The 21,288-nt window shown below is 39.3% G+C and overlaps 1 non-coding gene across 1 annotated transcript; it reads left to right on the top strand.

The window, feature by feature from the left end:
- The first annotated feature begins 9,606 nt into the window (after window positions 1-9,606).
- On the top strand, window positions 9,607-9,738 carry LOC133094162 (small nucleolar RNA SNORA68). The gene has a single exon (XR_009701380.1). It is a non-coding gene; the product is annotated as a small nucleolar RNA SNORA68 (small nucleolar RNA).
- Window positions 9,739-21,288: the final 11,550 nt, after the last annotated feature.

Here is a 21,288-nt window from a genome sequence, read left to right as displayed (position 1 = left end):
GCCACCAGGGAAGCCCCCGTGCCTCTTGCTTTTGCTCGTAATTTTTTCTTCATTAAAGTTTCCTCCCAACTAAAAAAAAAAAAAAAAAAAAAATTGTGTTATAAAGTAGTAGTGCTTAGAAATGCTTATATGTTGATGAAATGGATGGATAAAAATCCTTTACAACAACCCTGCAAAGCAGATGTTATTCCTTCTTAGGGAGGTGAAAAGCAAGGTCTAAGAGAGGTCAAGTCACCCACCTACAGTCACACAGCTAATTAGTAGCAAAGTCTGAATTTTGAACTCATCTCTGTTTGACTCCGAAAATCCAGGCTTTTTCTAATGTGCCAATCATCTCATTGTATTCAAATAAATACTTTCCTTTTGTGATTTATTTATGTAAGAATATGAAAAGACCTATAAGGATACAAACGTTTAAAATACATTTAACTATACTTATGGACTCTTTTATATGGAAAAAAAAAGAAAATATACTAAACAAAATATAAAATTTGATAAATAGCAAATAATCCTGTGTACAATATAAGATATTTGAAATTTGTTCTTTGTTTCTTCAGATATGCCTACTTTTTTTCTAACTTGTTCCCTACAGCCTAGAACTTTATTATATATATAATTCTAGTAAGAGTATGTGAAATTATAGCTTTCAAAATAAATATGGTTTTTATGAGTGAATAAAAAAACAGCGTATATGAACTTCTAGGGAAAATATAAATCATTTACTTTAATAGGCTCAAGGAAATAACAACAAGCAGGCATTGTGATTGATATGATAATGGCTATGCACATAAATATATTTCATAGAAAATAAAATACACAAGGAGTAGGAATACGTTAGTATTTTAGAATGCATAATTTCTCTGGAGACATTATCACAAGCACCAAAACCTTGGGAGTTTGGGATTGACATGTACACACTGCTATATTTAAAACAGATAACCAACGAAGACCTACTGTATAGCACAGGGAACTCTGCTCAATATTCTATAATAACCTAAATGGGAAACGAATTCAAAAAAGAATAGATACATGTATATGTATAACTGAATCACTTTGCTGTACACCTGAAATTAACACAACATTGTTAATCAACTATACTCCAATGTAAAATTTTAAAAAATTAAAAAAAAAAAATAGTCACTGTAGTAGCCACTTCCATAGCTTCAATTGACAAATGTTGATTTGTGGTTCATATAAATGCATGTTTCATTGAAAAAGCATGAATACTACTTTTGAATATTCCCCTTGCCCACCCAAAACAACCTGGCCATCATCCAACAGAAGGGAAATTGTGATCTCTCAGAAGAGATTTTATTATACAAATTGTATTGTAATCATTTTTTCTTAAAATGAAAGCGGACTATTGCATGAACTTTTCTACATTGGTTTTGAAAACACACACACACAACATCACCACCACGACCACCAACAGCAGCAGCAGCAAAAACTTCTAAGCAGTGACCTGTAGTCTGGACAATACTTGGTCAACATCTTAAAGTGCTAGAACTCCTGGACTGCTGGGGAGAAATGCTTGGTATTTAGCATGAAAGCCTTGGCTGTTTCTTAGAGGAATATGTGTTTGGTTTTGATTTCAGCTTAATATGATTCAGTGGCTGGAAACGCGACTGCTAAACTAACAGCCAACACGAACAAGTCTTTCAGCTGGGAGAGGGGTCGTGCAGGGATTAGGCTCAGGTGTTGGGAGAAGGGTTAGGAAGGGTGGGTTTCTGTGATCTGTGAAGTTCATTGGCAAGGGCTAAAATGCTGGCTGGCAATGATGGGAATATGATCTTAAACAAATTTTGTGGGGACGAAAAGTATTTTAAAACATTCTTTAGGCCTTTGGTTTTGAGGCAGGAGATAGATGGGCTCCAGGCTAGGCATTTACAACTAGCCTCCTGTTAACTTTTCCTGAGGAAGGAGGCAGGTGGGCTCTAGGCTAGATATTTACAACCAGCCTCCCATTTGCACTTCGAGATAGGAAAAAAACAACAGGGAAAGGGTAAATAGCCGGACTTTGGACACTTTAAGATAACAGTCACGGCAGGGACAGAGAGGGGCTAAATCCTGTTTGAATAAAGATCAAGAGGTCACATATTTCCCGTCCTTGGGGCAAGGGAGACACTGCACATGTGCAGAAAGGCTCCTTGGGTGTCAAAAAGGAGGGGGCACCACCCCATAATAGGTGATGCCAAGCCCCCGCATAGGCCTCTGGACTGGAATCCATCTTGGAAAAAAGTTGTGCACGCATGTTGGGGAGTCACCTAGGGTAGGGCAGGTGTGGAAAAAGAAACCAGATAATTGGCCAAAGTTAAAAAAAAGACCCTGAAGGACTGCCCTATGTAAGTGATTTAGCCGCCTCTTTACTGCCCTCCTCTTCATTAGGGAGGACGCCCACATCCCTTTCTCTCTGGGTGTGTATCTCTGCCTTGCTTCTGTCTTAACTAAACAGTTTCTCTGTGTGCTCTCCCACTTGTGCTGTGTCTCTAATAATAAACTTGTACCTGTTTTTACAATGTTTGCCTCCTTGAGAAATGCATTTTCCAATGGGGGCAAGGGCCAGGGGAATTTTGCTTTTAGCTTCTAGACCCTGGTGTACTAGTGGCTAGGATTCCTGGTTTTCACCCAGGCTGCCCAGGTTCAATTCCTGGGCAGGGAGCTAAGATCTCGCTTCAAGCCACCGCTCACTGCTCACTCTCCGAGATCAGTTTTTCCCATCCCCCTTTCCTCTAAGAAATCTAGACTAATGGATAACATTTTAAAATTTATTTTTTAAAATAGAAACCTATTTTTAAAATTAAAAAATTAATTTTAATTTCCCTATACTTTTATTATCTTCATTCTTACAACCTGGACATGAATAGGAGACTTTAAATGAATAACATGAGCTGCTCTGTGCCATGTTAAGAATGCAGGCTTTACCAAAGGCAGCAGGGTTTGAATCCTGCTTTGCCTCTTTACTCAATCAAGAGGCACTTTTCTAGGTACTGGGAATGTAGCGGTCAACAAAAGAGACAACAATCCCTGCCGTCACACACCATACCTACTAGCTTTAGGACATTAACTATACTGTGACTCAGCTTCCTCCTTTACAGGGATTATAAAGGTATCTACTTCTGGGCATGTCTTAAGCATTAATTGAGTTGATTTACATAAAATGTTTAGAACAGAGTTTAGCACATAGAAAGCATTTAATAAGTGTTAGCTATTACATTTAAGACCTTTGTTGTTATTGGTGTTAACTTGTTTTATTGTGAAGCATAACACACACACACAATGGGTCCCCAGAAGCTCCTGTACCCAAGTCTTTTTTTCAGGTTCTCCTTTCAGGGGAACCCAGACTTTGACACAGCCCTTCACTGATGATGTGTGTTCCACGTATCTTCTCCCACTCTGTGGCCTTGCATTTCATTCCTTTTTTTTTTTTTTCCAAGGCAATTGCAGTTGAAATTCCCACTTAAGAATGTGCCTATTTCTTTCTTTCTTTCTTTCTTTCTTTCTTTCTTTCTTTATTTATTTATGGCTGTGTTGGGTCTTCGTTTCCGTGCGAGGGCTTTCTCTAGTTGCGGCAAGTGGGGGCCACTCTTCATCGCGGTGCGCGGGCCTCTCACTATCGCGGCCTCTCTTGTTGCGCAGCACAGGCTCCAGACACTCAGGCTCAGTAATTGTGGCTCACGGGCCTAGTTGCTCTGCAGCATGTGGGATCTTCCCAGACCAGGGCTCGAACCCGTGTCCCCTGCATTGGCAGGCAGATTCTCAACCACTGCGCCACCAGGGAAGCCCGCATTTCATTCTTTAATAGGATGTTTTGATGAAAAGAAGTTCTTAATCTTAATTTAGATCAATTTCTCAATCTTAAGTGTTTTTTGTGTCCTGGTCATGAAATCCTTCACTACCCCAATATCATGAAGATGTTCTTCTATATTTTCTTCCAAAAATTTAATTTTTCAAACTGTCACATTTATAGCCAGTTATAGCCCATCTGGAACTGATTTTGTGTTTGGTGAGTGGTAAAGGAAAGTTTCTTATTTTTTACATAGGGTATCTAGTTGACTGTGGTAAGCAGAACAATGGCCCCTCAAAGATGCCCTTTTCCTGATCCCTGGAACCTCATAATATGCTACCTTCCATGGCAAAAGGGACTTTGCAGATGTGACTCTGAGATGAGGAGTTTATCCTGGATTATCTGACTGGACCCAACCTAACCAAATGGATCTGTAAAATAGAATCTTTCCAGGCTGTGGTCAAAGGGAGATTTAATTAGGGAAGAATAATCAGAGAGAGGCAACACTGTTGGCTTTGAAGATGGAGGAAGGGGGTCCCAAGCCAACGTAGAGTGGGGAACATGGGTGGCTTTAGGAATCTGGAAATGGCAAGGAAACGAGTTCTCTCCTAGAGCCTCCAGAAAAGAATGTGCAGTCCTGCCAATATTCGATTTTATCCTAGTGAAGCCTGTGTTGGGCTGCTGACCTAAAAAACAGTAATATAATATATTTGTGTTGCTCTAAGCCACTAAGTTTGTGGTTATTTGTTATGTCAGCTACAGAAAATTAATACATTGACCCAGCACTATTTATTGAAAAGACTATCATTTACCCAGTTTTCTAGAGCTCCACTTTTGTCATAATTATGTGTTCATCTATTCATTGTCTGTTTCTGCATTTTCTCTTCTGTTCCAGTGGTCTTTTGGTCCGTTTTTGTACCAGTGTTGCACTCCTTTAACTTCTATAACTTTTTAATATTTTAAAATAATTTAATAGTTCTGTTAACTAATTTTCAGTAGAGCAAATTTTCCCATAATGTTCTTTAACAGCAATTTGGCTTTCCTTACCTCTCTACATTTCAATATAAATTACATAACCACTTGTTAATTTCAACAACAACAATAACAAAAACTCATTGGGATTTTGATCAGTATTGCACTTGCTCCATAGATCAATTCAGAAAACTGACCTCTTTATAATACTGGTATTTAAAACATCTATGGTATATTCTTTCATTTATCTGATCTTCCTTAATTTTTCTTAATAATACTTGTAATTTTCTGTGTAGAGGCCTTGCATGTCTTTTGTTAGATTTATTCTTGTGTTTAATTTAATTTAATTTTAAATGGCATATTTTAAATATTTTGGGGTTTTTTTTTTGATAATGAATACAATTGATTTTCGTATACTATATATACAATTTTTGTATATGGACTTTTCCTGTATCTTTGCTAGTACACTTATTAATTCTAAAAATTTAACTGTAGATTCTTTTGGAATTTTACATATGCAACCATATGACCTGTGAATAATGACAATTTTAGTTCTTTTCCTGTCCTATAACTTCGATTTCATTTTTTTGTATTATTCCATGCTAGAACCTTTAATACAGTACTGAATAAAAGTGTGGAGAGCAGGTATTTGTCTTGTTCTTGATATTAAAGAAAAGCTTTCAATATTTCCCCAAGAAGTATAAGGTTTGTTATATGCTTTTTAGAACTACTTTTGATCAGATTTGGAAGTTCTCATCTATTACTATGTTGTTAGGAGTGGTTTTTTAAATTACACCTTTTATTTTGAGATAATTTGTAGATTAACATGCAGTTGTAAGACATAATACAGAGAGAGTCTGTACCATTTACCCAGGTCCTTCCAATGGTGCCATCTTGCAGAGATACAGTGTAATGTTACAATCAAGACCTTGACATTACAATCCAACAATCTTATTCAGACTTCTCTGGTTTTACTTATACTCATGTGTATTTAGTTCTATACAATTTTATCTCATGTGTAAGTTGACCATAGTCAAGATACAGAATGTTTCCATCACCATAAGGATTCCTCATGTTGCCCTTTTATAAGCACAGTTCTTTCCTCTCCCTGCCTACTATTCCTAACTCCTGGTAAGCACTAATCTGTTCCTTATTTCTAAAAATATTTTTTTAAACATTTTATATAAATCAAATAAATTATGTAGTATGCAATCTTCAGGAATTGATTTTTTTCACTCAGCATAATTCCCTGGAGATTCATCCAAGTTTTTTCACATATAAAGAGTTCATTCCTTTTTACTGCTGAATAGTTTTCCGTAGTAAGGATATATCCCACTTTGTTTAAACATTCACCTATTGAAGGACATCTGGGTTGTTTCAGTTTTTGGCTCTTATGAATAAAATTCCCATGAAAATTTATGTATAGATTTTTGTGTGAACATAAGTTTCACTTCTCTGGGATAAATGTCCATGAGTGCAAATTGCTGGGTCATATGGTGTTTTCATGTTTAGTTTTATAAGGAAGTGCTGAATTATTTCCCATTGTGGCTATACCAAAGAGTTTTTTTTCTTTAATTAATTTTTATTGGAGTACAGTTGCTTTACAATGTTGTGTTAGTTTCTGCTAAAGAGTTTTTTTTAAACCATGAATAAATGTTGAAGTTGGTCAAATATCTTTATCATCACCTGTTTAGTTGATCTTATGACTTTTCTCCTTTATTCTGTTACAGTGATAAATTCTGTGGTAATCTTTGGATTTAAAGGAAACATATTCTCAACTGAGTTTTGTTTGTCTTTCTTTTTCTAGTTCCTTTAGGTGTATGTTTAGGTTGTTTATTTGAGATTTTTCTTATTTCTTAGGTAGGCTTGTATTGCTATCAACTTCCTGCATGGAACTTCTTTTGCTGTTCTTTCTTATTATTCTCTTTTCTGTTATTCAGGTTGAATAATTTCTATTGATTTGTCTTCAAGTTCCATAACCCTTTCTTCTGAAATATTCAATCTGTTGTTAAGCCTATCCATTGAATTTTCATTTCGGATATTGAACTTTTCAGTTCTAGAATTTCCACTTGAATAGTGTGGGTTAATTTCAGCTGGTCTGGATTGACCACATGCTTATTTCCAGAGATACTTACCTTGTCCAACACTATAGAATGTATTCTAAAAAACAGATGTTCTCTAACCATCTAGATATGAAAGAGGCATGGGAAACAAACACCTCTGCTGTCTAAGGGAATGCAATTCTAAAAATTTTGTAACTAAAGGCAAACTACAGTATTGAATAGGGTATCTAATTTATTCTCTACTTTGATTCCTATCATCAGTTAACCTCTACACTAATGAAAGTTGATCATTGTTATTCCAGAATAAAAAGAAAGAAAGGGGAAAAGAGAAAAAATAAAAAATAACAGAGCCCAGAAATTAGAGTGGATTCTAAGTGAAAAGATGGGAAGATACCTAAAGAGAAATTTAACCTCTTTCTGATTTTTATTAATTTGACCTTGGTTTATCAGAGATTCACGCTGAAACTAACAGTTTTAATATAATTACTATGTGCCAGGCACTGTGCTAAATGACTAATGTATTTTATTTCCATTTATTCATATAAGCACAGTAAGGAATCTTTCTTATTATCTCTACTTTACAGGTGAGGAACAGAAGTTCAGCAAGGTAAGTTAAAAACGGAAGTTGCTGAGCACAGTAATGAACCAAGTCAGGTGGGTAGACATTTCCCGGACCAGGCAAGTTTTGAGTTTGATTTTGAATGCAGAAAAAAAAGCAAGAAAGGTTGGAACTGAGTAGTTTTTCTCCTATGAATCTTCAGGAAATTACCATGTTGTTGTCTGTCTAAACTATTGATCTGCACAAACCATGTCCAGTGGAAAAAGGACCTCTGGGTTAAACTTGTAAAGACCTGTAATGGATATTTGATAATGCCAAGGATGATGATGACTAAGGGCTGATAGGGCTGATATGGCTGAAGGTCTCCAACACAATGCAGGACTTTAATTAAAAGCTGGCTTTGATTCTCTGTAGACAGATACGCAGCTTTGCTACATTGAACAAATTCTGGGCCAGAGATTTCAAAGTTCCAAAGTTTGCATCTCTTTCTATTGAAATCCTTCTCTAGATCTAAATTAAACCTTCTTCTTGCCCCTCACACATTGCAATTTATCTTGTTTTTCTTGACTCATTGATCCAACTCTGAAGAAACCATTAAGAAAATCCTTTCCAAACTCTATGCTCTATCATGCATTTGAACAATAACCTTTGATTTTATTTCTATGCATCCCCCTGTTGATTTTACACTCTACTCAAATAATTACTAGCTCTCTGGGACTCATATTTGTCCTCTGTAAAATGGAAGAAATTGTTTAATCATGACTTGGCTCCAAATCAGACTTTGCTTCTCTAAGTCCCAGGTGTTCAAAGAATTAATTCACACAATAGGGTGTTGGAGGTGTGACAAACACAGAGAGAGGCATTTCCCAGATAGAAATAGAAGTAGCTCTGCTTTCTGTTCACATATTAATGTTCAATTAATTGAACATATTAATTGAACTTGACAGGATTTCATTTGAAGGGATCTGATACTAAAACACATTTGAAAACCATTGGATTAGGTTCTTTCTAGTTCTGAGCAGTCTAAGACAATATCCTATGATTCTGCAATCTGAACAACAGAGGGAAGAGCTGTTTTATCTATTTACATTTTGCATGTTTTCAGAGACTTAGAAACAGGTATGTTTCTAAGGAATTTAGTGACTAGGTATATGGGTGATATATAAGGCTTGGCTGAGTGCACAAGTAGGAACTGATCCTGTTAGAGGGGGCTCCAGGGATGGATTCTTTTCTCATAAAATCGTTTATAGCCCCTCCTCAGGAACTAGAGAAAAGACTCATGTAGCTATTTTCCCTAGCACTGTTGACTCTGCTAATTTGATGGTAGCAGAACAGTGTTGGTGAATTTTAGGTAAAGCCAATAAGGAGAGTGTGACTTCAGCCTTCCCCTCCTCCTCCACTCCCTCCCACCCCACTGGCAGCTCCTCGCATTGTGGCTGGGGAAGTGATAGAGCAGAACTGAAGTTTATTTTAAACCTTTTAGGTCAGACACTTCAAAGCTGCCATGGCTACTGGAAATCTACCCCAACCTCTACAGTATCACGAGTCAGGATGCAGAATGTGCCCCTTTTACAGCCTCTGGCGTTGTGAGGCAGTTGGTGACTGCCTCAAAACCTAGGGAGGATGCCTGCCAGGTACTGTATACTCTATAGTGTGTATAAATCATAGGGTAGGGTTGGGGCAGAGTGCTTCATTACAAACTCCACTCTATTTTGACTTAAGAAGAAAGGATTTATAAGCTTCAAATTATTAATACTGGAATCACTACTAATGTAAATAATTGTAATGCTTTCTGGAGACCATTCCGTAGGATGGAAAAGGAGCAGCACTGCCTCTACCTGGGCTCCCCTATCTGCCTGCCTGCCTCAGCATCACCACTCGCTCTCCATCCCCCACTCCACTTGCAGAGTGATCTGTCTCAAATATAAATCTGATTATGCCATCTTCTGCCTCAATGTCTTAGTTGAATTTCCACTGACTTCTGAATACAATACAAACTCTCTGGAGGAACATACGAAGACCAGCTTCATCCTGCTCCATTCTCCACCCTGTACCTTTGGTTCCTGCCATTCCGTTTTCACTCTAGCAGGGGTTAAAGCCTGAAGTCTTAGCCCAGCTGGGTAGAATGTTGAAAATATTTTTTCTTTTAAAAAGGGTCCTGTGTTTCTCAAGCATGGTTCTCAAGTCTCTTTGAAACAAAATCAATGAGCATCTTTATTAAACACTTCTAAGGCCCTAGCCCCAAGAACTGCTGTTTCATATAGCAGCAGTTTAAACAGAGGTGCTAACAGCAAGTGGATCTCGTTGCCCTTGGGGGCTGCGGTCGTGCCTCTCAAAGTGAATTTGGAGGGTCTACACCCCTGGTAGCCAGTGCCTGCTGGGACCAGATGCTGTGGCCACCGGGTCCCCAAGTGCCCACCTCCCCCACACGTGATGGGAGGTTTGGGGGGATGTACAATTCACCCTGTCCCCTCCTGATCCCTGCAGACCACAACGTGGGTGCCCGGCCCCGCGCCTGGGCCCACTCGATCCAGATCATGAAGGTGGAGGAGATCGCAGCCAGCAGGTGTCCCCCACCATCAGTCAAACAATTCCATGACTCCAAGATCAACTTCTGGCTGCCCCACCAGGTCCTGCGTTGTCAGCACAAGCCATGCTTCACCACCAAGAGGCCCAACACCTTCTTTTATGTGCAGGCCCTCCCAGTCCCCAGGTCTGCCCAAATAAAACTCTTTGGGTAAACCAAAACCAAAACCAAAACAAAAAAATCTTCTAATAATAGAGTGAATATTTATTGCCAGACATTAGGCTGTATGTTCTAGGTTAACTCTTAATCATTACAACAACCCTAAGAGGTAGGTGCTATTTCTAACTTCATCTGATGGATGAGGAAACCAAGGCACAGAGAGGTTAAATAATTGTCCAAGTTCATAAGTGGCAAAGCCAGGTTTCAAACGCTGGCGGTCAGGCTTCACAAGCCATCCTCTTAACCATGCTCCCTTATAGCCTCTTACTAAAATGCAGATTCACAGGCTCCTTCACAACCTAAGGGTATAGATTTCAAATAAGATTCCCAAGGTGATTTTTCTATACACTTGTTTGAAAGCCATTATGGTAAATGTTGCTCAAATAGAAAATAGTAGAAGGTGAGTGCCCTCTAGTGTATATACATGAGTATTACACATTTGTTGGTGGTGATGAATCAGATCTTTTATCATTTCCTTACAAAAGAGCCACATTTCATGATGTACAAATTTTAAGAACTGTATCAGGATAAATTATTTCCATGTCAATGACTTAACTGATTAACACTACATTAAATTTATTTTGTCACAAAAGTTATGCAAATATTGCCACTAACTGTCTCTCATCAGACCTCAGCAGTTCCTGGGAATTCGATTTAATTATTGGAAGCCTCCATACCAGCACGTCTGGTTACTAGGAATAGAGGCTCATAGCCTTAGTGCACAGTGACTGATAAATGTGGAACATCAAATCCACGTTGTGGAGTGGCAGATTTTACTCATCCTATCTGTGGTGGCTTCATTATATCATTAATTGTCTTCAGTAGGTTTTGCTCAATTTATTCTCTCAGAAGGGGATTATACTTAGAGCCTTCTGTTTTTTTCTTATCCTCTTTCAGTTAGGGTTGGAAGGGAGGAGAATCAATTAACTATTTAGTGTGATATATATAAATCCCCTGTATTACTGTGTTAGGCTATAGCTTATTCCCAAACAGGAAACCATCCATGGATTTTTTTAGACTAGAGTTAAATGTCTGTAACAAAAAGACCCCAAAATGTAGTGGCTAAAACAAGATTGAAGTTTATTCTCTTTGATATAACTGTCCAGAGGTAGTAGATCTGACATCTACACTCAACACAGATTCCATTTTGGGCTCAAAATAACTGCTCCACTTCCTGCTCTTACGTCTGTATCCCAGCCAATGAAGAAAAGACCAGGGAAGAACACAGCCCTTCCTTTTAAGGACAAACCCAGAAGTGGCATACAACAGTTTTGCTCACATCCCATAGACCAGAATCTGGCCATAAGCTTCAAGAGAGGGTGGGAATGTAGTCTTTAGTGAGGCAGCTATATGCCCCACTAAAACCTGGAGTACCATAATTAAAGGAAGAAGATGAGAATGGATTTTCAGTGGACAAATAGTTGTCTTTGCCACAAACCACTTTCTATATTTGAACATTTTTATGTGATTCTATAAGCAGCCAGTTATTCACAGAAAATAGGCAAGAAAACAAGTATCAGGTATTTCAAGAATGACAGTTAATGAAATGGTAGAATTTTTACAGAGATGCTGCTGATTCAGCTGAGAACCTGTTTTCTTTGCTTTATTGCCCTTCATGGTAGAGATTTATTAATTATGGACCTAGACAATCAATTCAAAAGTAAATACAGGCAGTCCTTGAATTGCATGACCTCAATATGCACAAATTTCAGTTAGTTACCATGGTTTAGTTAAATATCACCAGCTCCCCAACAACATAGTTCAAATTTCAGTTACCACACACACACACACACACACACACACACACACACACACACGGTAGATAGAGATAAAGATGGATATATAAAGTGCAAGCCGCATAGTACAGGGAGATCAGCTCGGTGCATTGTGACCACCTAGAGGGGTGGGATAGGCAGGGTGGGAGGGAGACGCAAGAGGGAGGAGATATGGAGACATATGTATATGTATAGCTGATTCACTTTGTTATAAAGCAGAAACTAACACACCATTGTAAAGCAATTATACTCCAATAAAGATGTTAAAAAAAATAAAGTACAAACTTTGTGCTAGCTCTTCAGTCCACAAATCACTACATAAATAACAGGTGCACATGATATTCACTGACCAATCACATTGCATTTTTTGAAAGACTGTTTGTAGCAACCTAAATGTCCATTGACAGAGGAATGGATAAAGAAGATGTGGTACATATATACAATGGAATATTACTCAGCTATAAAAAAGAATGAAATAATGCCATTTGCAGCAACATGGATGGACCTAGAGTTTATCATACTAAGTGAATTAAGTCAGACAGAGAAAGACAAATACCAATTATATCACTTATATGTGGAATTTTAAAAAAATGATACAAATGAACTTACTTAAAAAATGGAAACAGACTCACAGACTTTGAAAACAAACTTATGGTTACCAAAGGGGAAAAATGTGGCAGTGGGGAGGATAAATTAGGAGGTTGGAATTAACATATACACACTACATACCGAGAGCAAAGTGTGTAGCTATGTTGCTTCTTTGTCTAACAGTAATAAACTCATGTGACGTTTTACAAAAATGAAACTGAAAGAGGTGATTGGACAATAGAGACGAAAGTGTAGTAAAGTGACAAAAAGTGAAATTCTAATTGAATATAAACAGAATTAGAAAAAGCTGACCATGGAAATGTCATCACCACCACTGTTTGAGACAGATATTTAGCCAGAGGAACTGTGTTAGCGTTCTCCAGAGAAACAGAACCAATAGGATATGTTTATATATACATAGTGAGAGACTTATTTTAAGGAATTGGCTCCCATGACTATGGAGGTTGGCAAGTCCAAAATCTGCATAGTGAACCAGTACACTGGAGACCGAGGTGAAAGCTGATATTGCAGTTCAAAATTTGACCAAATATATGGACACGATGGCCCAACCAAGTTGACACATAAAATTAAGCATCACAGGAACTTAGTGGAGGTTTACTTATTGACATAAATGAAGAAAGTGGTTATGACAAGCCAGCTAAAGATGTCCCAGAGGAAGTCATGCTGGTAAACAAATAAACAAACAAAAAAACCCTTCACATTAAAGGAACTCTTGGAATATTTCACAACACTGAAAGCACAAAGCATAAAATATTGGAAGCTAATCCAAACTTAGAAAGGAGCCTGACAATTCACCAAGGCATAGAAAAAATGCTCGTTCCATATCATAAAGATATACAACAAAATAAGGCAAGCGCTGTTGAAACTATTCTTGATAAGTGCAAAGAAATAAAACACTTTACTTCTGAATGTTTCTAATACTTTAAATTGCATTGTACTAAATAACTACTAGTTTTGATATTTTTTCATTTATAACTTACAGTAACTAAATCTTTAACGTTTTGACAAAACATTTTTAAAGATCACAAAACAATCAGTTTTTTTCACATTGATTATTAAGATTGAGTTTTCTGGCTTCTGTGTGCATGGTCATTTTTATGATCCCAAAGTACCATGCAGAATGGGGACTGCCTGTGTGGTATTTCATTTAAAGAGGTTATCTGGTGGCTCAAATGGAATCTCTTTCTAGGAGGGCGGGAAAGGGTATTAGCTCCTTTGCGTACTCTGAAGTTCCTAATAAGGTGCAGGTGTTTAGAAGATACTGGTTTCATTGTTGTAGTGGATAGCGACTCTGGGTCAGATGAACAGTGGAGTAATGTGAAGACAGCATTAGAAACAAGGTCTACACTTGGTCTCTGTCTAAACCTAAACTTCGGTTTCCTGATTCATCATGTGAGGGTAATAAGAGTGGTTACGTCTTTTATGGGGTTGTTTTGAACATAGCACCTAGAAAGTGATAAATAAGTGTCTATAGGAAGAATGAATGACCAGGACTCAGTTTGACCAAGAATAGTTACCCCACAAAGTTCTCATAACCCTTTGGTTACAGCTGAGGCTAGGACATTAAGGCTGCCTGGGAACTGGTCAGAATGAGGGTGAGGGTAGGACCAACTATTTGGAGCAAGAAAGCCTGGTCCCTTGAAGGTACATATATCAGGACCAAAAGTGTTTTTTTTTTAAATAAATTTATTTATTTACTTATTTTTGGCTGCGTTGGGTCTTCGTTGCTGCGCATGGGCTTTCTCTAGTTGCGGCGAGCGCGGGCTACTCTTGTGTGCGGGCTTCCCATAGCGGTGGCTTCTCTTGTTGCGGAGCACGGGCTCTAGGCACGCAGGCTTCAGTAGTTGTGGTGTGTGGGCTCAGTAGTTGTGGCGCACGGGCTTAGTTGCTCTGCGGCATGTGGGATCTTCCCGGACCAGGGCTCAAACCCGTGTCCCCTGCATTGGCAGGCGGATTTTAACCACTGCGCCACCAGGGAAGCCCAGGACTAAAAGTGTTTAATCCTTTCCCCCAATCCTCATTCCCATTCCCCTTGACCTTTGTGCTCTCTGAATGGAGGCTGAATGGTTCAATTTGGGAAAAAGAGCAAAGGAATTAAAACTTGGGTCTGGTCACGGGGTCTCCTAGTGGTGCACGTTCTTGCATTTTTAGTTCTCTCTGTTGCCTCACTCCTCTCAGCAAAAAACAAACAAACAAACAAAAAACAAAAACATACTCAAGTCTTCCAACTCAGACAAAAGATCAACCTTATAACTGCCCACCCTGAGCTACTATTGCTCTATATATTCTTTTAAATTACCTGCCACCTCATCTGGTTCTCTGAAGCTTTTGTCTCAAAGGCATCCAGTGACTTCATAATTTCTAGTATCTGGTACTCAGCACTTGAGTTCTCTGATCAGAAAGTGCAGCTTTCTGTCCACTGGCCATACTCTCCTCCTTGATGGCCCCCACCCCATGCCTCTGGGACATAGCACAAAAGGTCCCAAGACTTCTTGTTTCTTTTGTCATTAAATGTGTCTTGTGCTCTGTCTTCGGACTTCGAACCCTTTATCCTTTTGTTCTAAAAGTTCTTCTGTGAACTTTTCATCATTCCAGCTGTGGGTATCTCACAAATCTACCCTTCCAGTCCTTACCCCTGTCTGGACCCACATTGTGATTTACACAGCCCACCAGCATCTTAAATTCAATGTGTCTGCAATAAGAGAGAATATTTTAAATGTGCTTCCCCTCCCTCTGCATTCATTCAACACCATCACTTCTAGAAGCAAGTTCTGGTCCTAGCTAAACAGTTAGACATCGGAGAAAATGTCACTCTAGTTAGATACAGAGAACAAAGGAAACCAATTCTCGACTCCTAAGCTTAGTAAGATGTTGATATGGGTTTACGTTAAAAGGTTTTAAATGTGTATTTTCCAGGAGAGTATTCTAGTCCACCAAATGAGATGAATTCTCCATGACATGAATGGGAGCAGCTTTGCATCTCTTCTGCAAATACCATTGGTTGCTAGTGTCACGAAATCATCATGGAGGCAGGTACCCAGGAGCAGTGTTAAATGTAATTCTTATTTCTGTCTGGTGAGGATTACTCAACAGCAGCCCAATGCCCATTGTTCCTTGATTGCCTAACAGAAGGGACACCTGCATATATCCCAACACTTTGTCCCTAACATTTTCCCAAATGATTCCCCCCACACACCTTTCAGTTGACCCATGATATTCTTAAGCCTCCTAGAATGGATGTTGACAGCATTGTATAGTGAAGGGGTGGGTGGCCAGGAAACTGCTGTATCCAGGCAAATGGACTTCTGGAGAGCTTTGGCTAAACTGGTGGAAACAACTCTTTTAACAACTGTCTGGATCAAAGTGATTACCTCCTGTCCCCCCTATACTTGCGAGTTCTTCTTTCTGAATTTCACAGTTTTGTTAATCTTAGATCCACAGGCTCAATACCTGGGATAATCTTCAAAAATTTCTCTCTAAATTGGGCATTTATGCTATTGTTTGCTTTCCATATTTCCCTTTTTCTAGAAATGGCATCCCACACTCACCACTCATTCTCTCCAACACTAATTATAGGGGGAGGTCCCCTGTGTTCTAACATGATACCATCTCCTACCCCAGCTATTGTGGATTTGTTCCAGGGTGGGCATCTGAACGAACAAGGAAGAATTAGAGTATTAGAAAGACTTAAGCTGCAAGTAAGAGAAAACCTGACAACCGGTACCTTAATTTATTTTTTTTCATATAATAACAACTCCAAAGGTAGGCAGCCCAGGGCTAGTGCATCTGCTCAAGGATGTAACCAGGACCCAGGCTCCTTCAATCTTACTGCTGTGCAAACTTTTTCATGGGACTTTCTTAATCTTGGTCGCAAAATGGTTGCTGTAACTCCAGATATCACATACATATTACTATAGGAAAGAATTACAGAGGGGCTAAAGGCAGAACATAAAAGACTTAAGGGGCAGGCGCCATGGCTTTCTCTATTTAATAAAATTTTTCTGGAATATTTGGGTGGTATCTACATCTCTATGAAAAACTAATTTTAAAATTACTTTAGTTACATAAATCACAGCAAGATCTTTTTTTGACCCACTCCTAGAGTAATGAAAATAAAAACAAAAATAAACAAATGGGACCAAATTAAACTTAAAAGCTTTTGCACAGCAAAGGAAACCATAAACAGGATGAAAAGACAACCCTCAGAATGGGAGAAAATATTTGCAAATGAAGCAACTGACAGGAGATTAATCTCCAAAATATACAAACAGCTCATGCAGCTCAACATCAAAAAAAACAAACAACCTAACCAAAAAATGGGCAGAACACCTAATAGACATTTCTCCAAAGAAGACGTACAGATGGCCAACAAACACATGAAAAGATGCTCAACATCACTAATTATTACAGAAAGCAAATCAAAACTACAATGAGGTATCACTTCACACTGGTCGGAATGACCATCATCAAAAAAATCTACAAACAATAAATGCTGGAGAGGGTGTGGAGAAAAGGGAACCCTCTTGCAGTGTTGGTGGGAATGTAAGTTGATACAGCCACTAGGGAGAACAGTATGGAGGTTCCTTTAAAAACTAAAAATAAAATTACCATATGATCCAGCAATCCCACTACTGGGTATATACCCAGAGAAAACCATAATTCAAAAAGACACATGCACCCCAATGTTCATTGCAGCACTATTTACAATAGCCAGGACGTGGAAGCAACCTAAATGCCCATCGACAGATGAATGGCTAAAGAAGATGTGGTACATATATACAATGGAATATTACTCAGCCATAAGAAGGAACAAAATTGTGCCATTTGCAGAGACGTGGATGGACCTAGAGTCTGTCATACAGAGTGAAATAAGTCAGAAAGAGAAAAATAAATATCATATGTTAATACATATATGTAGAATCTAGAAAAATGGTACAGATGAACCTACTTGCAAAGCAGAAATAGAGACACAGACATAGATAACCAATGTATGGACACCAAGGGGGGACAGGGCGGGGGGTGGGATGAACTGGGAGATTGGGATTGACATATATACACTACTATGTATAAAATAGATAACTAACAAGAACCTACTGTATAGCACAGGGAACTCTACTCAGTGCTCTGTGGTGACTTAAATGGGAAGGAAATCCAAAAAGGAGGGGATATTTATACGTGTATAACTGATTCACTTTGCTGTACAGCAGAAACTAACCCAAAACTGTAAAGCAACTATACTCCAATAAAAAAAATTACTTCAGTTAAAGAAAAAACAAATTAGCAACACCAAATTGAATTAGATATTTAGCCTACATTAGCTTTAAAAAACAATTATTTTAATGATTTGTGTAAATATTTGCCTCCAAAATCCTAAAAGTTTAAAATGCAAATTCTAGGACAAAAATTGAGTAAAAATCTCAAAAATTCCACTTCTTTGCTAATCTCACTACTATCACCCCATGACCACCCCCATTAGAATTTCTGATAAATTGGCAGAAGTTTGCCAAGGCAAACGTATCTGTTTGGCAACACAGTTCATAATTATCCTGAGTTTCTGTATCTAGCAGAAAATAACAGAGCTGAGTCACTTGAATAATATTGGGTTGGCCAAAAGTTTCGTTCAGGTTTTTCGTACCATCTTATGAAAAACCCGAACGAACCTTTCGGCCAACCCAATACATTTCTTAAGTTTGGCTCTCAAAATTTGGGAATTGGTGAAAGCAGTACAATTTAGTAAAGGTACTGGGAATTGTGACTGTGTGTGTGTTCTTAGAAGGCAGAAAATCTGCCAGAGGGATGTCAGAGTCTTTTCTAATTCTCTCCAGAAAAGGGCAGACTCATATACCATCAGCAGGCCTAAAGTCAGTTATGTTCAACAGGGCTTTGGGGCGGAGAGGAGGGGTAAAGCTCATAAGGATTCTGGGAAGCATGTGGAGTTTGAAAAATGATACTTAATATACCTATACCTCATGAGTTTGTATAAGTCCAGTCAGAATCTTTTTGGCTGGTAGGGTCACACAGAACACAAAGCAGTGCAGGAAACTGGGTTCAAAAAGGATGAGAATATCTACCTTACACCTTATGTCTTACAACTTATTCTAAACGTATGATCTGTCCCTGTCAGCTTTCTGATGCTTGAAATTGCTTGACAAGGGGATGCCTTTTACTCCACCCCGACAAATAACACTTACATACAAGTATCCTCCTTGGAGACAGTTTGAACCCCTAGGAAGTGTGGTTTAAACTCACACTAATCAGGCTGTTAAGGTCTTTCTTAAGTGTACCATAACAAGGTGAAGGTAGGGAAGGCGCTGGAAACCAGAGGAGGAAATGAGAGAGACCCTGCACATAGAAAGGCTAAGGGTGGGGAGGGGTGGAAACCTGGAAACTAGCACACAATTGGGCTCAAGTCCAGCATATCTGACCAGGCAAATGTTCAAAACAGCCTGTGCCTGCTTATCTTTTACTAACTTTATGGGTATTCTCAGAATTAGAGCAATAATGAAGGGGGTTCTTAAAGGAAAATGGGCCAGAGAGGTTCCTTTTCATTAATGAGGTTCACTTATCACCACCAGGCTCAGTCAAACCCCATCACAGGCATCTAGAAAAGGCAAACAAAGCCTTCCTTGACTGATAGTTCTTTTTCTGTTTTTTAAAAATTAAGGTATAATTGACATAATATTAAATTAGTTTTAGGTGTACAATGTAATGATTTTATATATGTATCTATTGCAAAATGATCACTGCAATTAACTAGTTAACATCCATCACCACACATAGTTACAAATTTTTTTTTCTTGTGATAAGAACTTTTAAGATCTACTCTTTTAGCAACATTCAAATATACAGTATAGTATTGTTAACTATAGTCATCATGCTGTACCTTACATCCCCAGGACTTATTTATTTTATAACTGAAAATTTGTACCTTTTAACCCCCTTCATCAATTTTGCCCCCTCTCCCCCTCCCCTCACATCTCACTGTCTCACAACACTCTTTCTTCTTGATTCCTTCGGAGCATCTGGCAGTTTCTCCTGCTCAGTCTGCCCTCTGTTCATTCATTCTATAAACATTCAGAGCCGACCACATGCTAGGCATTGTGGTAGGTGCTGGGCATACAAAGACCCTGCTCTCACGAAGCTCACAGTCTGGTGGGGTAGACAGATGTGTTGTCTGTAGGACAAGTGTTAGGTAGGGGTGAGCACAGGAGCCTAGAGGAGGAGAAGATGCTATCCAAGTCAGCCTGGGAGTGTCAGGGATGGCATCAGTGGGAGGTGAAGCCAGATCCCAGTTCTGAAAGGCACAAAAGAGTTGCCCAGGTAGAGAGAGGTGAGGCAGGAATGGGACTAGGAGTGACAAAGTGATTGTGGGCAGGTGCATAGGCCCAGGACCCAGGATGCAGCAAGGATATCCCGGATAAGGCTAAGGCCCCAAACTGCCCTGTGGATCTTTCTTCTCTGAACCCAGACACCATCTGTCCTTCACCTCCTCCCTTACACCTTGAGGTATTCTTTTCAATGGTCTAGACCAGTCAAGGAGGGTTAATACCCAGCTAATGTTTCTTTCATTTTTTTATTTTTAAGCTTTGTTTTTTTTTTTTTAATTTTATTTATTTATTTATTTATTTATTTATTTATTTTTGGCTGTGTTTGGTCTTCGTTTCTGTGCGAGGGCTTTCTCTAGTTGCGGCGAGCGGGGGCCACTCTTCATCGCGGTGCGTGGGTCTCTCACTGTCGCGGCCTCTCTTGTTGCGGAGCACAAGCTCCAGACGCGCAGGCTCAAGTAGTGTGGCTCACGGGCCTAGTTGCTCCGTGGCATGTGGGATCTCCCCAGACCAGGGCTCGAACCCGTGTCCCCTGCATTGGCAGGCAGATTCTCAACCACTGCGCCACCAGGGCAGCCCAGCTAATGTTTCTTAACCCCTCGCCCACAGAGCTCCCAGACCCTCCCTCACCCTGTTGAGGGCTAAACCTCCTTAAGGTTCTTCAGCTCTGGTGTCTCCCCTGCCAAAAGACCTGCCAGGCTTCCAGGCTGTGTTTGGTCCCCTCTTGGAGCTCACTCAACCCCCATGTTCCCTGCAGTGGGCTGCATTATACAGTGATAGTTCTTATCTTTTCTTTCCTTTGCCAACTCAGCCTCCCGGCAAGTTACACTACAGCTAAAAGCTTCCCCCAACGTAGTTTATTCACTTCTTAATCCAGGCCTTTAACACTCATTGAATCTGCTAGAGAGTCAAGCATGCCCACCCAGCTAACGATATGCTCTGTGTAAGAGCTGCAGGATGCTGTTGTGGATGATAAAATATACTGCCTTGAAAAACTGGTTTGACCTGTAGCCATGGAATTTCCATCACTGCATCTAGCCACCAAGAAAAAACGTAGAAACCACCACCAGTGGCTTAAGTAATTACCTACTACTAGAAATTAAAATCATCCTGGAGACTTAAGGGACAAATTAGCCCATGACAGTCCTTCTTACACTTTTATGTCCAGACAACATGGAACTGTGGCATGGTTAGAGGAACAAAAAAAATCTATCAAATCTATGTTAGCTTCTTTCCTCATTTCTCTTAACGTGTGTGTGCGCCTGCTCGCGCTGGGGGGGTCAGGAGAGGAAGGAGTGTGAATGTCTGTCCTGCCTAGCTTACCGGAGTTGCTGCAAGTACTAAACGTGAGAAATAAGTGGCAGCACTCTACAACTGTAGGATCCGTATGTTTAAATCTCTTCTTCCTTGAGCAGCCAGACACACCAGTTCCTAAGTTCTATGCCGGTTTAGTAA

Source organism: Eubalaena glacialis, chromosome 6 (assembly GCF_028564815.1).
Source record: "Eubalaena glacialis isolate mEubGla1 chromosome 6, mEubGla1.1.hap2.+ XY, whole genome shotgun sequence".
NCBI lineage: Eukaryota > Metazoa > Chordata > Mammalia > Artiodactyla > Balaenidae > Eubalaena > Eubalaena glacialis.
This window is presented reverse-complemented; position numbering and strand designations above follow the sequence as displayed.